The sequence below is a fragment of the Perognathus longimembris genome, chromosome 28 (genome assembly GCF_023159225.1).
Source record: "Perognathus longimembris pacificus isolate PPM17 chromosome 28, ASM2315922v1, whole genome shotgun sequence".
Taxonomy (NCBI): Eukaryota; Metazoa; Chordata; class Mammalia; order Rodentia; family Heteromyidae; genus Perognathus; species Perognathus longimembris.
The window spans coordinates 100,994,941-101,011,160 of NC_063188.1; positions in this window are offsets into that span (position 1 = coordinate 100,994,941).

Genomic DNA, 16,220 nt, shown 5'->3' on the forward strand with positions numbered 1-16,220 from the left:
TTCCAAGCCTAATGATCAATCTTTATGCATATGTAAATATTATTATCTTGATCTGCTCATTACATGTCGTGTGCATGCATAACAATGTCACACTGGATTCCATAAATACAGTTATGAATCATTTAAAAATAAATTAAAAAAAAACTATCACTTTGAGCTACAGCACCACTTCCAGTTTTTGAGTGGTTAAACGGAGATAAGAGTCTCACCGGGACTTTCCTGTCCTGGCTGGCTTCAAACCTCTATCCTCAGATCTTAGCCATCTGAGTAGCTAGAATTACAGGCTTGAACCACCAGCACCTGGCTCTCTCATAATATTTAAGTAGTTTGAATTTTGCAGCAGAGCAGAAACATCAAAGAAAGCTTCAAACAGGAAGTCACACCCAGTCTAAGGGCTAAAAGACAAATCAAGAAATTTCTAAGTAACAGCTAGCAATGAGGCAAAGTATGACATTTTGATTTTACCCATGCTTCATATAAGCCATTACTGTTATGAGGTTCATGTAGTGGGAATGTGTTTCACATTAACTCATCACCAATCTAATTGGTGTTGATGGGTTGAATCAGCTTGATTATACCAGTTGTGGTGAATATTTGAATATTTTATGCAGACAGTACAAGTTACAGTGATGCCCATGTAAATTATAATTACAGATGAAATTGAAACACTTCTTTTAATTATAAATTATTTTTATAATTTCAGAAAAATTATGGATGAATTTTTCAGTTTATAGTGCAGGCATACAGCTGATACCAAATTGAGAGAAAATGTAAATTGAGAGAGAGCCTGTTACTGCACCCAGAACAGGAAAGTAGCAAACTGAGGGCTGGGAATATGGCTTAGCAATAGAGAGCTTGCCTAGCATGCATGAAGCACTGGGTTCGATTCCTCAGCACCACATAAACAGAAAAGGCCAGAAGTGGCGCTGTGGCTCAAGTGGTAGAGTGCTAGCCTTGAGCAAAAAGAAGCCAGGGACCATGCTCAGGACCTGAGTTCAAGCCCCAAGACTGCCAAAGGAAGAAGAAGAAGAGGAGGAGGAGGAGGAGGAGGCAGGAGGAGGAGGAGGAGGAAAAGGAGGAGGAAAAGGAGGAGGAGGAAGGAGGAGGAGGAGGAGGAGGAGGAGGGGAAGGAAGGAGGAGGAGGAGGGGGAGGAAGGAGGAGGAGGAGGAAGAAGGAGGAAGGAGGAGGAGGAAGGAGGAGGAGGAGTAGGAAAGAGGAGGAGGAGGAAGAAGGAGGAAGGAGGAGGAGGAGGAAGAGGAAGATGGAGGAGGAGGAAGGAGGAGGAGGAGGCAGGAGGAGGAGGAGGAGGAGGAGGAGGAGGAGGAGGAGGAGGAGGAAGAGGAAGAAGAAGGAAGAGGAAGAGGAGGAGGAGGAAGAAAAAGAAGAAAACTGAAAGAGGGTATGTCAGATATCACCCTGAGAGCAAATTGTAATTTTCTTCAGGAGTACAAATTCTAAGAGAAGCTGTAAAGTGAAAGTAATAGAGACATTTTAAAGACCAGTGTGGTAGTACACATTTATAATCTGAGCACTCAGGAGATTGAAGCAGAAAGATTATGAGTTTAAAACTAACCTGAGCTACTTAACAAAACTAGGGGCATAGTTTATAGCAAGTACATAATAAAATTTGATGAAATGTTTCATTACCAATAAGCAAAAAGAAATCAATGAAACGGACCACCTAAAATCAACAACAAATATCTCCCATTTTTTTCTGACTTAAACCTTTAGCCAGCTCAAAGTGTGTTACATACAAAGGAAAACTAGAGAGAAAAAAAGAACAAATACATACACACACACACACACACACACACACACACACACACACACACACACACACGGAAAACTAGCTGTGCACAGTGGCTTATTCCTGTAATCCTAGCTACTCTGGTGGTTGAGATGTGGGATCATGGCTCAAAGCTAGTCTGGGCAAGAAATCCTGTGAGACTCTTGTCTAACTACCAAAAAAGCCAGAGGTAGAGCTGAGGCTTAAGAGTAGAGCACTAGCCCTGAGCAGGGACCAGCACCGAGATCCTAAGTTCAAGGCCCAGGACTGGTAAACAAAAAAATAGAAAACATTTTTTTACATAGAGAAATTATTATTTAAAAATTATTATTTCAGTTGTGCAAGTTGCATTAAAAGGAAAGTAAATGAATTGGAAAAAGAAAGTAGATTGTTAATACTACCCAAAAGTTACCTATGGAATATCAAGATATTTCTAACATTTTCAAAAACCAATTGGTTCAAAAATTGAGTCAATTTTCTTTCTGGTAGCTTCAGATGAGTAATGCAATTTAAGTGCTATTGCCCAATTAATGCTTTGGGTACATTTTGTCTAAAAGGACTTATAAATTTACAGAGAAATGGTGTCAATTAGTGGCCTAACAATCAAATGTATGACACTGATTTTCTGACTTTTCATATCTGTCAAAAAGTAATTTCAGCTAGATGGGAAAAAATTAGTTTTTAATCATAATAGCTCATAATCTCTAGCCACGTTAGTTTCAAAATATGGAACTCTTGATTTTTAAACTAAAAACTGATGTTTTCCTTATTGCCATGTTCTGCTATATATTACATATTGAAAATACTTGTGCTTGATTTTTTTCAAGCAACCCGAGGAAAAGTGTCATGGATACAGTTATTAAAATTGTTCTGTACACATGCAAATGCTATGAATCATCAGTTTATGGAACTGTTGACAAAAATAGAAGACAATGATCTTCTGTTCTTTGCCAATGCTTAGTAGCTGAGCTGTAGAAGAGTTTTCCAAAGATTTATTGTACAATACTTTTAAATCAAATTCAAGATATTCTTAAAGCAGAAGCACTTGCCAAATATCTAATAATCCAAAGCAAAAATTGTCATTTTTCACTGATACCATGCTGTAAATGGGTAAATTAAGCTTTTTACATGAGCTTTATATGATATAATTTGTATAATCTATAATTTATCTGGTTAAAGGGTTTGATTTAATGGCTTTTTAGCACTGAAAAGGTATTTTACAGAATTGTGTAGTCATCCCCTCTGTTTCATTTCAGAACATTGTCATTACCCCAAAAGAAACCCTTCATTCATTAGTGGTAGGTCCATATTTTCTCCCAACTTACTCCTGTTTCTATTCCTATGGATTTACCCATTCAAGACATTTCATATAAGATATAGTTCTTGGTTACAGAATCCTTTCAGTTGTCTAAATGTTCTTAATGTTCACCCATGTTATAACATTTATCAGAGTTTTATTCGTCTTTGTTGCTGACTAATATTCCATTGTATGGACAGACCATAATCTTAAATATTCATCAATTGCTAATACTTGTGCTGTTTCCACTTTGGGGCTCTTACAAATGAGACTAAAATAATTAAAAATAATTACAAAAATGCAAGCTTATTACAAACATACATAATTACTCTCCATGTGTATTGTAAAAGGAAAATTATTGATTAATATGGTAATTTTGTTTTACTTTACGAGGCAAGCACTCTCCCACTAGGCCATATTCCCAGCCTTGTTTTACTTTATAAAGAACTGTACAACTCTTTCCCCAAAGGGAGTGCACCATTTTATATTCTTTTTTTTTTTTTCCACTCTTGGGGCTTGAACTCAGAGTCTGAGCACGGTCTCTGGCTTCTTTGGCTCAAGGCTAGCACTCTACTACCTGATCCACAGCACCACTTCTGGCTTTTTCTATGTATGTGGTGCTGAGGAATCGAACCCAGGGCTTCATGTATACAAGGCAAGCACTCTACCACTAGGCCGTATTCCCAGTCCCCATTTTACATTCTTATAGCAGTACCTGAGAGCACAAATTTCTCCTTCTCTTTGCCAAAAGTGTTATCACCTGTTGTTCTTAATATAACTTATCCTAGTGAGCATAAACTAGTGTCACATTGCGGATTTGATTTGCATTTCCCTGCTGAATGATGGTGTTGGAGAATAAACTGATCTGAGGCCCAAAGGAACAAGACAAATTTATTTGTAACCTATACAGGTATAATAAATAATATGAAAAATATTTAACTTCTCTCTGACAACAGTGTGTAAGTTAACTGAAAAATATAACTACTAAAAACATTGAAAATCTATTTTTATTTTGATAACAGCTAATTATCAATTTATGCAATATTTCTCAGAACTACTCAGAACATATTCCTCAGAACATACTGAGTTGGCACAAGATTCAGTGAGTTTACTTAAGCACAGATTTTTGAAACTGATAAGCTTTGGATTCAAAATCAAGTCAACAATTCTAAAAACAATTTTGTCAATGTGAATGTAAATACTAAAGAAAGATTTTGGGGGCTGGGAAGTTGGCCTAGTGGCAAAAGTGCTTGCCTCTTATACATGAAGCACTGGGTTTGACTCCCCAGCACCACATATATAGAAAACGGCCAGAAGTGGTGCTGTGGCTCAAGGGGCAGAGTGCTAGCCTTGAGCAAAAAAGAATCCAGGGACAGTGCTCAGGCTCTGAGTCCAAGCCCAGGACTGGCAAAAAAAAAAAGATCTTTGGTATTTGATTTAGTTATTAGAAAACTGTTAAGTATGCTTTGAACAACCTGAATATGTGAGTCAAATCTTTCAACTGACCATTTTATAAAATGTAAATTCAGATCATTTGCATCCATAGAAAACTCAGACAACAAATTGAGATGTTATAAGTTTAAAAATACCAGTGTTCAAGGGCTCAGCATGAAAAATTAGTATCTCAATAACAATTTCTTCATTTTTGATGACATGTTGAAATGACAATATAATTAATTTTACCTGTTTCCTTTTCTTCTTTTGAATGATTAGCTTTGCTGTCTGTTCTACATAACTAAGGAGAATACTGGAAATAAAATTCTGTATACAAAGAGCTACAATGAACCTCAAGCAAGGGGTAGGGTTATTAAAAGATGTTGTATCACAACTGGTAACTGTTTGCTTAGACCTAATACAGCACTAAATAGATAAATCCTCATGACAACTAGAATCTTGGTGAAAAAAGAATATGAGACCAATTTAAATTGTGTTGTTTTTGTGTTTGGAAAACTCTCAACCATCAACATATTTCTTGATTCTCCAAATGTCAGATCACAGCTGAGACATGCAGAAAATTATTGAAGCAATTATTTGTAAGCATTAAAGCATAGGTATGACTAGCGTGTGTGTGATAATTTGAATCTCATAGCCAGCAGTTGGCAGAATGTAACTGGTGGGACCAAATAAGAATAACCTTACTTAGAAATTTTGGTATAGATGCAAGCTGATTGTTAAATGGAAGATTATAAAATGAGTAGCAAATAATTATCCCCTTTCTATAATGTACAAATATATTTCTTTCACACATATATTTTAAAGTGTAGGTGCATATATAAAAGCATAGACATGTATATAAATGTATTCATATACATATGGAATGATATAACAATAGTCACAATATTAATGGTAGTTATCACTGGGAAGCAGAATTACAGGTGACTTTTAGTCTTTTCTTTTCATTTGACTATGTTGTGTAAATTATCTATAATGAACATGTATCCCTTTTGTAGTAAGAGAAAAGCCTAGCAAAAAGAATCTGAAGACCTCCTACATATATAAATGAAAGCTGTAATATTCTGAACAGAGCACAACTAGAAACGGAAGAAATTACAAAGAATAAACAATCATCGCCTCCCCTCAACCCACAGCATAAAGATGAAAAGGTTTTCCACCAAATTAAGTCTCAGTGAGATTCTCCAGTAGCTACTTTTGACTCAGCAGAAAAAAAAAATGTACATTTTCTATTTGTTGATTTGTTTAGGCTATCTGGTCCTGCGAGATGCTGATGGCTCATGCCTGTAACTGTAATCCTAGCTACTCATGAGGCTGAGATCTGAGCTCAAGGTTCAAAGCCAGTCTGGGCAGGAAAGTTCATGAGATCCTTATCTCCAATTAACCACCCAACCACAGGAAGTGACTCTGTGGCTCAAAGTAGTAAGAGCACTAGCTTTGAGTAAAAGAGCTCAGGGGCCTCTCCCATGCTTTAGTTCAAGCCCCATGACCCAGAAAAAGAAGGAGAGGGGAGGGGAGGGGGAAGGGGAAGGGGAAGGGGAAGGGGAAGGGGAAGGGGAAGGGCTATCTGGTTCCAGGATCAAAGACACAAGATTATATCAGTCTCATCTAGTGTCACCTCGGGTATGGTTATGAGTACAGTGCAGCATAGTAGCTAAGGTTAAACTTTTTACAACACTCCCTTCCTGCAACTGCTTCTGCTTAAGAATACTCATGTAAACCCCATTAACAGACTCTGTATGTTTCTTTCTAGATGCTGATTTTCATTCTCTAAAACAAAATAAAAGTATCATGAATTGGTATGAGGGGAGCACAATATACAAAAAATACTTTTTTGCTTTCATAAAATTTTATTGTTTTCTTTCTTACTTTAAATGCTTATACAAAGCTGTTCAATTCAATAGTAGAATGAATTCTTTTTAAGGTCAAGGGTGACATGTAAGATTCAGTTAAAGCATTTGGAAAACTTAGATTTCTGATCCTGGTCTAGTAGAACACACCTGCAATTCCAGTACTTGGGAAGCTGAGGCACGAGGATTGTGAGTACAAAATCATCCTGAGCTACACAGTTCCAGGCTTGGGCTACACAGTAAGATCATGACTCAAAACAAAGAGGAAGACTTTGGCCAAGTGATCTGTTTAGTTTTAGAACTGTTCTCACGCAGCACCAAAGCTGCTCTCTGAGGCAGCAAGGGCTAAGACATGGGCTACTCCATTTCTGTTTGCCAAGTGCTCTCCTGTTAACCCTGCCAATAGCAGGCACTGCAGGGAGGTTGTGAGGATGCAAGCAAGAGAAAAGACTTGCTCATCCCCCATTGGCTCACTGTTTCTGTTGGTGTCATTTCATCAGTGTTTCTTCAGCATGGCAGTGACAGTTGCTCCTTCAGAGGTCTCATTACCCACTGAGCAGTGCCCTCACCTCAGTTATTTTTAACCATTCCAACCTCTTCCCTGTGGGATAACCTGTATCTTTGGGGATAGCAATAGCTTCTAGAAGTTTAATTCGAAACTATCTCAGTGTTACCATTTTGCCTTCCTGAATCTTTAATACCAGGCCAAGATTTCATTACATGATGTTCTTTCTGTTGAAATAACTAATGTTTCTGTCTCTTGATTAGACAATTTCATCTCAAAAGGTAAAGGGCACATTACTGAGAGACCATTTTAGGCAAGTGTCTTCTCTTCTGACATTTGAGCTTGTAATTGTGGAGATGAAACAAACAGTTGAATCCATGACTTATACAGACAGACTTTTTTTTCTTATTTATTGTCAAAGTGATGTACAGAGAGGTTACAGTTTCATACGTTAGGCCTTGGGTACATTTCTTGTACTGTTTGTTACCTCCTCCCTCATTTTATTTGCCAGTTCTAGGGCTTGAAATTGGGGCCTGGACACTGTCCCTGAGCTTCTTTAGCTCAAAGCTACCATTATACCACTTGAGCCACAGCACCGCTTTCAGCTTTTTCTGTGTATGTGGTACTGAGGAATCAAACCCAGGGCTTCATGCATGCTAGACAAGCACTCTACCACTAAGCCACATTCCTAGTCCCTATAGATAAGTATTTTAAGAATAGTAGCCAGCCATGGCTGAAGTAATCTAAACCAAGCAAGTTAGTTCAAGGAAACTTCAAGAAAGAAATATATATTTAGAGTTGAGTGATATATCTCTTAAGAGGAGAAAGGTTATTTCTGCTGTGGGCAATGGCATTTGAATCAGCCTCCCTAGCTCTTAGAACAGAGCTTGTGGTATGAAGATAACCAATAAATATTTTCCAAACTTATTGAACTCAAAGGCTGAGTCAGGTTATTTTGTTGGTGTGGGGAGTTTGGGTAATCTCACCTTTGGAAATCTTACAAGAGCATGGCAATTCAGAATCATATCAAGTTCATAATAATAGGAGCTAGGATACCAAGAGAAGAGACATTTTGTTTCTATTCCTACTGTACAACAGTAGGAAGATGGGAAGTTTGAAAACAGCTAAGAGCAGTTGGCTGAGTGAAATAAGAAGCCCTGGAACTTCAGCATTGACTTTAGAATTAGAAGAAAGGGAAAACAGTAGGAAGGATCTGAACAATAATAAAGAAGAAGCCCAAAGTAGTAGCTGTGGATCTGAGAGGAAAAACTGCTTAAGATTTGGGGAACTAATATGAGTTATTCAAACCCAGTGTTTAGATGAACATGTTGGTACAATGCACAAATGGAGATTGCCTGTGGGAAAGATGAGAAAATGAAAAGAAAAAAAATTTCAGGCCTGGAAGTGAAGGTATGCAAGATCTGCATACACATAAATTTCAGTACAAAAAGAGAGGAAAAGGACAGGCTTAAAAGCAGAGAAAACCATTCCTCTAATTGAGAGACTCATATACAATTTACAATGACTAATTATTGTGTTTGTAAACTGGGAATGAACAAATCAGTTTAAACTAAAGCTTGAAGAATGTACATTAATCACACTAATTTGCTGATCATAAGAGAAGTTCCAAGATTAGCCTGTATAGACTTCCTTAGAAATAAAATTGAGGGCTGGGAATATGGCCTAGTGGCAAGAGCACTTGCCTCCTACACATGAAGCTCTCGGTTCGATTCCCCAGCACCACATATATGGAAAACGGCCAGAAGGGGCGCTGTGGCTCAGGTGGCAGAGTGCTAGCCTTGAGTGGGAAGAGGCCAGGGACAGTGCTCAGGCCCTGAGTCCAAGGCCCAGGACTGGCCAAAAAAATAAAATAAAACAAAATTGATTTGCATGTGGTGGGGGTAATGTGACAGTGGAATTACATAAGCTTATTGTAGCAAAATTTATTGTTTGTTTCTTCCCAGCCTTATGATTTCCTAGAAGAACTTTTAGTGGTTGGTTAATTCACTCAAGGTCATGTACAATAGGAGCCAAAGGATAATCATTTCACTCAATCTAAAGTAGGTTTCATGTCTCTTTCATAGAAAAAGAAAAAAGAAACAAAGGCATGCATCCTCTCTTCTCTCATGCTTCCCACTATAGTGTCCTACAACCAATTGTCCATGGCCATTCCTATTTTCACCAACTTGGGTATGTAGAAAGGGTCAGCAGTAAAGACAGAGAAGAAACATGCCAGCCAGCTTGCTTTATTCAAACTGGATAAAACTTTAGCACTTTCTGATATTCCCAGCTAAACTTTAAGCAACAACCATTTCTGAATGGTGCTACTCCATGCTATTCTCATAAGACTTTTCAGACACCATTTTCGTTATTAATCTTCATAGTAGCCTAATGAGATAGATACCATCTGTTATGAATTGAAGTGCTCCCACATCCCAAATTCACAAGTTGAAGCCTCAATCCCCAGCACTAGAAAATGTGACCTTATTTGAAAATAGAGTCATTGCATATACACTTTGTTGAGTCATACTAAAGTAGGATGAGCTTCTAATTCAATATGACTTGTGTTCTTATAAAAAGAACACCATACAAAGAGACAGACATGCAAGATGCACACCACAGAAAGACCAGAGTTAGGCTACCACAAGCCAAGGACACACTGGAAGTTAAGAGAAACTCCTGAAAGAGAATTATCCTTTGCATCTTTAGAAGAATTATGACACTGCCAATATTTTGGATTTCTTCAGAACTGTCAGACAATAAATTGTTGTTTACTCTACCTTGTTATGGAAGCCCTGAGAAACGAATCCACTATTTTATCCCTAGTTTATAGTAATAAATAGGAAAGATATTTATTAGGAAAATAAGCAGTAGCTAATCCATTGGGTTTAGAACATGAGCATGAAAGAGCTGTATGACCAACCTTCCCTAATCCCAGCACTGCTCATCTAGTATGACAGTGGCAATGAGTAAGGGTTATAATGACAAGATCATGATGCTGCAGCTAGTTACCAGCTCAGGAATGTATGGAACATATGTTGAATTCATAAAGTCTTTTTGTATACAGATCAATAATATACACATACCATACCCCCCATAAAGAGAGAGGTCAACTGAGGGCATGTGAATTCCAAGTTTCTCCACCAACACTATCCATGAACTTCTTGTACACCCCTGCTTCTATTTTCTCATATATAAAAGATAACAAAAACTTTTAAGGGCTGTGAGAATCACAAAACTTATATGTTATATTTACAAAAATTATAAGAATGCAAATGCATATCTTACAAAATGAAGAAAATTAAGGGAGGGATGTGTTTGGGAGGGACGGGGGGGGAATGATGAAAGGGGTGACGCTGATCAGGATCCATTGTCCTCATAAACTGCTCTACTGAATGACAGCTCCTTTGTACAACTACTTGAAGATACTTTTTTTTAAGTTGGAAAAAAAAGAAAACACAACCACAGTTTGGCTCATAAATAACATTTAAAAACGAAAGTAATTAATCTGGTAGGACAGAACATGAATCTTTTCAATGATACAAATATTTCTGGACACTATTCCTACTTCATATACCAGAGTACATCATTTCCCTCTCCTTGTGGTGTAGTTATTATAACTACAAAGTCTTAGTGGCTCCACCGCTAGCATCACCAACACACTCACACAAAACCTGGCTTTGAGGGTCCTAGCAAGCTAGTGGAAACCACTGCTACTGTATTCCATAAAGAAATTACTGAGCTTTGTAGTTTTAAAAAGGCTTTGTTTGGTATTCTTTGGGAAGCTTGGTTTTCAGACTCCTTTTCACTGCTTTCCAATGACCAGCCAGCCTAGAACTGAATTGGACCTCCCATTGCCTGCCACAAGTCTGCTATTTTCTAAGGCAGAGGGGAAGACAAGAAAAACAGGTCTTTTGTTAATAAAAAAAAAACCAGAGGAAATTTTCCACTTTCATTGAAGAGAAGCATCCAAACAGAAGAGAGAAAAATAAACTACTACCGGGCTTATCTTCCAAATGCACCTGTTTGTGACAATCTAGTGAATGTCCAGGCTGCTGGTATTGAACTAGAAACAGAATCCCCCTTAAGAAACACTCTGAGATCTTGAAGAAGTATAGAGAAAAGAGAAACCAGGCTGCCTTGCATTAACTTAGGAAAGTGTGTCGATATTTTCATATTGCACTTATCATGGGATCAAATTTAGGAGTACAATTTGAACAAAGTGAATACAAATTGCAAAAAAAATTTCTTACAGTGCTATATTTTAAATCCCTTAGCCTCATCCTCTTTCAACCCCTAAACAACAAAATCATCCTAAGTGTCAGCTTACTGATCACCACCTATTTCAGAGATGCTTATTCTGTAAGATCTCTTATCCTCTGTTTATGAGTTTTTGACATTCTATAACATTTAAGGTCCAAAGAGAGAGAGAGAGAGAGAGAGAGAGAGAGAGAGAGAGAGAGAGAAAGAGAGAGAGAGAGAGAGAGAGAGAGAGAGAGGCCCATAGATACATACACATATACACACAGAGACAAGAGAGAACAAAGATATTAGTCAACATCAGTCTGTGTCCCAAATGATAAAACTGTAGAATGATGAGACATATCTGATCTAGGAAAGCAATGTAGAAAGAAAAGTAACCATCGTATACTCAAAACCCCTGCTTCTAAAACAGAGTCTAATATAATACTTATATGGCATTCGTCTAACATAGTAAGTAATATAGTAATAGCTACTGCTATAAAACATATTATCCCAAACATGGCTACAAACAACACTCCTGGGAATTGGAGGCGTGGCTCAGCTAGTAGAGTACTAGCCAATCAGTGGAAATGTCAGGTACTAAGTTAGAGTCCTGGTTTAGGACCTAAAAACAACCCAATGTTCATTTGTTCTTATAGATCACATGATAATGGCTAGGCCAAGCTTCAATTGACATTAACCTGGCTTGTTCATACAGCTGCAGGTTGGCTGTTTATGGCTGGCAAGCCATTGAAGATTCTACTCTAAAATGCACTAAGCTAACCATCACATGCATCTCATCTACCTCTTGGGACCAGTGAGATAGTCTAAGTACATCCTTCTTACAGTGATGGTAGAAGTGTAAGACAGCTACAAGAGACACAAAGCCTCTTGAGGTCCAGGTTCAGAACTCATAGACCTTATTATATTGGACAAAACAAGTTAGACCACCAAGCTGAATCAAAGGGGTAGGGCAATACAATACACTGTCTCTTTAATGAAAGAAATACCAAAGGTACAGAGCCAAAGACATGAACATAGAGCAAGTGAAGATGGGAGCCATCAATGTAGTATCCTAATTCCAGCTGAAACTACACTAACAGATATTTCAAAGTAAGCACTGATGCTTATATTTCTGATGAGAATTAATTAATTTACTTCCAATTACCACCAACATGTAGTCACCACAGTAGGCATCCAAACAGGAAAACAACATTGACTGGTGGAAAGTCAAACCTGCCTGTCTATTGGAAAGCATTAGTCATCCTTGCAAACTTAAATGATGTTGCTGGTTCAATTCTAATTAGAAAAGGACATTGGAAATGCAAGCTCACATTTAACCACCCACAACGTAAGGGAAAGGCTTTCTCTTGTGAGACTAAAGTTTCCATAAGCAATAGCTTCTACTGGGGTGGAGGTAACGCAGTGTGATGATTAATTTTGTGTCAATTAAACTGAGTCAAAAAGTGTACAGCCATTTGATCAAATATTATTCTGGCTATGCCTGTGAAAGTGTTCCTGGAATCAGTAGACTTGGTAAAGCAAATTGCTTTCCTAATGTGTGTGGGGGGAGTGGGGCTCATTTAATCAATCGAAGGAAGAGTTGAATAGAACAAAAAGATGAAGGAACTAGAAACCCTTCCTCCTTGACTATTTGGGCTTGCTGAGATTTCTTGATTTTTTTTTGCCTGCTTTAAGACTCAAACTAAAAAATAAGTTCTTGCAACTTCAGCCTTCCACCCCTTCAACTGTAAATTACACCATTGGCTCTCTTGGATCTTCAGCTTGCGAGCTAGAAATTTTGGAAAAGCTCCTTCTCCATAATCACATGAGTCAATTCCTTATACCCAACCAATCAATCACCTATTGCTTCTGTTCCTCTGGAGACCTCTGACTAATATAAGTGGCAAGGGGCTAAGGTTAATTTACAGTTTCAGCAGCCTCTGAAAGGCACTCAAGAAATCTAAACCATGCCCACAAAAAAGTAAAGCTCCAGTTTGTTTTTCCCACTTGTCTAGCTTCAAAACACCAGCGGCTATTAGCATTGATCTGTCCAGACTGCATTTATAAAGATCTGTAAACCGATCAGAGGGGAAATTAAATTAGACTGTAATTCTGCAGTACTCTGGAGAACATTAGCTTGCAAGAACACTCAGGAGGGCCAATTAGAACCATCATGGCTTACGTGGCCATGAAATACAAACATATTCTCTCTCTCCTCTTTCACAAGACTTGAAGTGCTACATTGGTAGTGCCTTGTCTCATGTACAGGGTTATTGCTGCTTGTGTCTAAAGGTACTGATCACATATCAAGATTAGGAGATGCCTAAAGTAATGCTGTTATCAGGACTAGGAGATGAATCCAGCTCAATGATGCAGCTAGAATTAATGTCAGAGAACTGGTAATATGAGCTGTAGTGAGAACAAAAGAGCTCTGGCAATGGCCATCGGGAAGAAAGAAAATATGAAAAAAGCAGGAGGGCCAATAATTCTGAAAAAGTGTGACTCTCTCCCATTCATCTGCCTCAAGTTCAGTGTAGGTTTCTAAAACTGTAGGTTAGAAAGGGAAATGGGAATTACCATATCCTATTTTATTTCATCATTGCAACATTTCTACCTATTTTACAAATAAGTAAACTGAAACTTAGATTAGGGAAATATCCAAGCTCCTGTTACTGGAACTCCAAGATCCTAATCCATATCCATCTAAATCCAAAGCTTATGTTTTTTTGCCCCATCACATCACATAATCTGTGTGTCCAAAGACACAAGTAAAATAAAGAGAAAGTAGACAAGGCTTAGAGGAAGGGAAAGAGCAAGACCTCTTGCATTCCATCAAAGAAAAACATCCTTAATTAAAAGTAGGGGTAAGAAAGCGGGACTGTGTCTCAAAATCCTATAGCACTAGACTGAAGAAAAGAGTTCAAAGACTGCATCCAGGCCCCTAGTTCAAGCCCTACAACCAACAACAAAAAAATGTAATGGTAAGCCAGGAGCCAGTGGCTCCCACCTGTAATCCTAGCTACTCAGGAGGCTGAGATCTGAGGATTGTGTTTTGAAGACAGCCTGGGCTGGAACATCTCTGAGACTCTATTTCTTCTTTTTGTTGAATTAAATTTAATTTTGTTGTCAAGGTGATGTACACTGGGGTTAGTTATATACATAAGGCACTGAGTACATTACTTGTCAAACTTGTTACCCTCCCCATTTTCTCCCACTTTCCCTCCCCCTCACTCCTCCCTCAAGCTGTACAGTTTATTTCCAACATATTGTCTTATGAGTATCACTGTTGCATTTGTTTGCCCTTTGTCCTTTGTCTCACCCTTCCCTTCCCTAATTCAGATAAATGTACATACACTACGCAGGGTATCAAAATCAAATACAGTAACAACAGTGGTTAAACCACAGGAAAGTAAAATGAAAGAAAAAAATAATTTCACACAGGACATTAAAAATAACAACAATAATGAAAAGCCTTTTGTTTCCTTATCTTAAAGTTCATTTTGCTTACCATCATCTTATATGATCATATGTACATAGTTATTGAACTATTGTGATCCTTTGCTAAGACTATCCTAGACATATATTTTTTTTCTCAAATTTTTATTATCAAACTGACGTACAGAGAGGTTACAGTATCATACGTTGGGCATTGGATACATTTCTTGTACTGCCTAGACATATATTTTTACAAATGATGGAAACTATATTTCTTTGGGTCTGTCTGACTTCACTTGTTTTTTCTAAGTCTTTCCATTTCCTTGTGAATGGGGCAATATCAATCTTTCTGATGGAAGCATAGAATTCCTTTGTGTATATATACCACATTTCCTTGATCCTTTCATCTACTGAGGGGCATCTGGATTGGTTTCATATCTTAGCTATGGTAAATAATGCTGCAATGAACATGTTTATGCTGGTAGCTTTAGTATAGTCTTGTTTGTGATCATTGACTCTTATCTCCAGTAAACTACTGAGAAAAAGCCAGAAGTGGCACTATGGCTCAAGTGGTAGAGCACTAACCTTAAACACAGAGAGACTCAGGACAGCAAAAAATAAAAATAAAAAAGGCAGAGAGGTTGCCAACAAAAGCAGAAGGGAAGTGTGTGAGGGTAAAAGAATCCATCTATAATGATCAAAGAAGCCCAGAAAGGACTATGTGTGCCACTGGAGCCCTATCTATGGTTGATCTCCATTGAGAACCAATGGGTCAGGGACAGGCAAGTGATTATGCTGAACAAACAATTGGATGAGGGAGAATTCACCAAAGCATAGTGATTGTGTGCCTACTTGGCAAATAAGTGAATTTGACAAAGATTGGAATAATGTTCTAGGTTGTTCTCTAGAAAGATTTAACTTCTACTCCCATACCCCACCCCTCCAGATGTGCTAATGAAGAGGTCAGATCTGGCCAGCACCATCATTGGCCGCATGGTGAATTGTAGGGTCTGACATCTTGTCTGCATGGGTGTACCTGAATTCCTAGAGGAAGGGAAGTCCCATCCCAAAGTGATGGGTGTTCCCAAATCCCTGGAGATAGGGGTGGGCACTTGGCCTATAGGTTACTGAACCTGTCATTCCAGTGCTTGGGACTGAGAGCTTTCTATGATCCTGCCCCCTGATCTGACCCTATTTAGGGTCAAGCCAGCTCAGGCGCCATTACACCATGCTACATGTCTCCGTGTTCATGTCCTGTGTCCTGTCTCCTGGCTCGTCTCTGGTCACCATGGTGTCTCAAATCAAGTCTCCATTGGGGCTGAATTGGTTTGCTGGTGTTGTTTTTGTTCTTTCCTCTCTGACCTGTTTCCTAACAGTGTTAGGGGGATTTTCAGGCTGCAGGCCTTTGCAACAACTGGCTACCTGCAGACTGCTAATGCTCTAATAAAGACTTCATGATTCTATCCTTCAAAACAGGGCTTCTCGGATAATTTAGCTTATAAAACTAACCTATGGATCTAGACTGTGTCTTCAAAAATCATCTCTTGTCTTTCCAGAATGAGACTCTTTTACTTCATGCTTTAATCAGATAGGGCTGTGTGTTTTTGGAACTATCAAGCCTTCAATCCTATTTCTTCCTCTACTTAAAT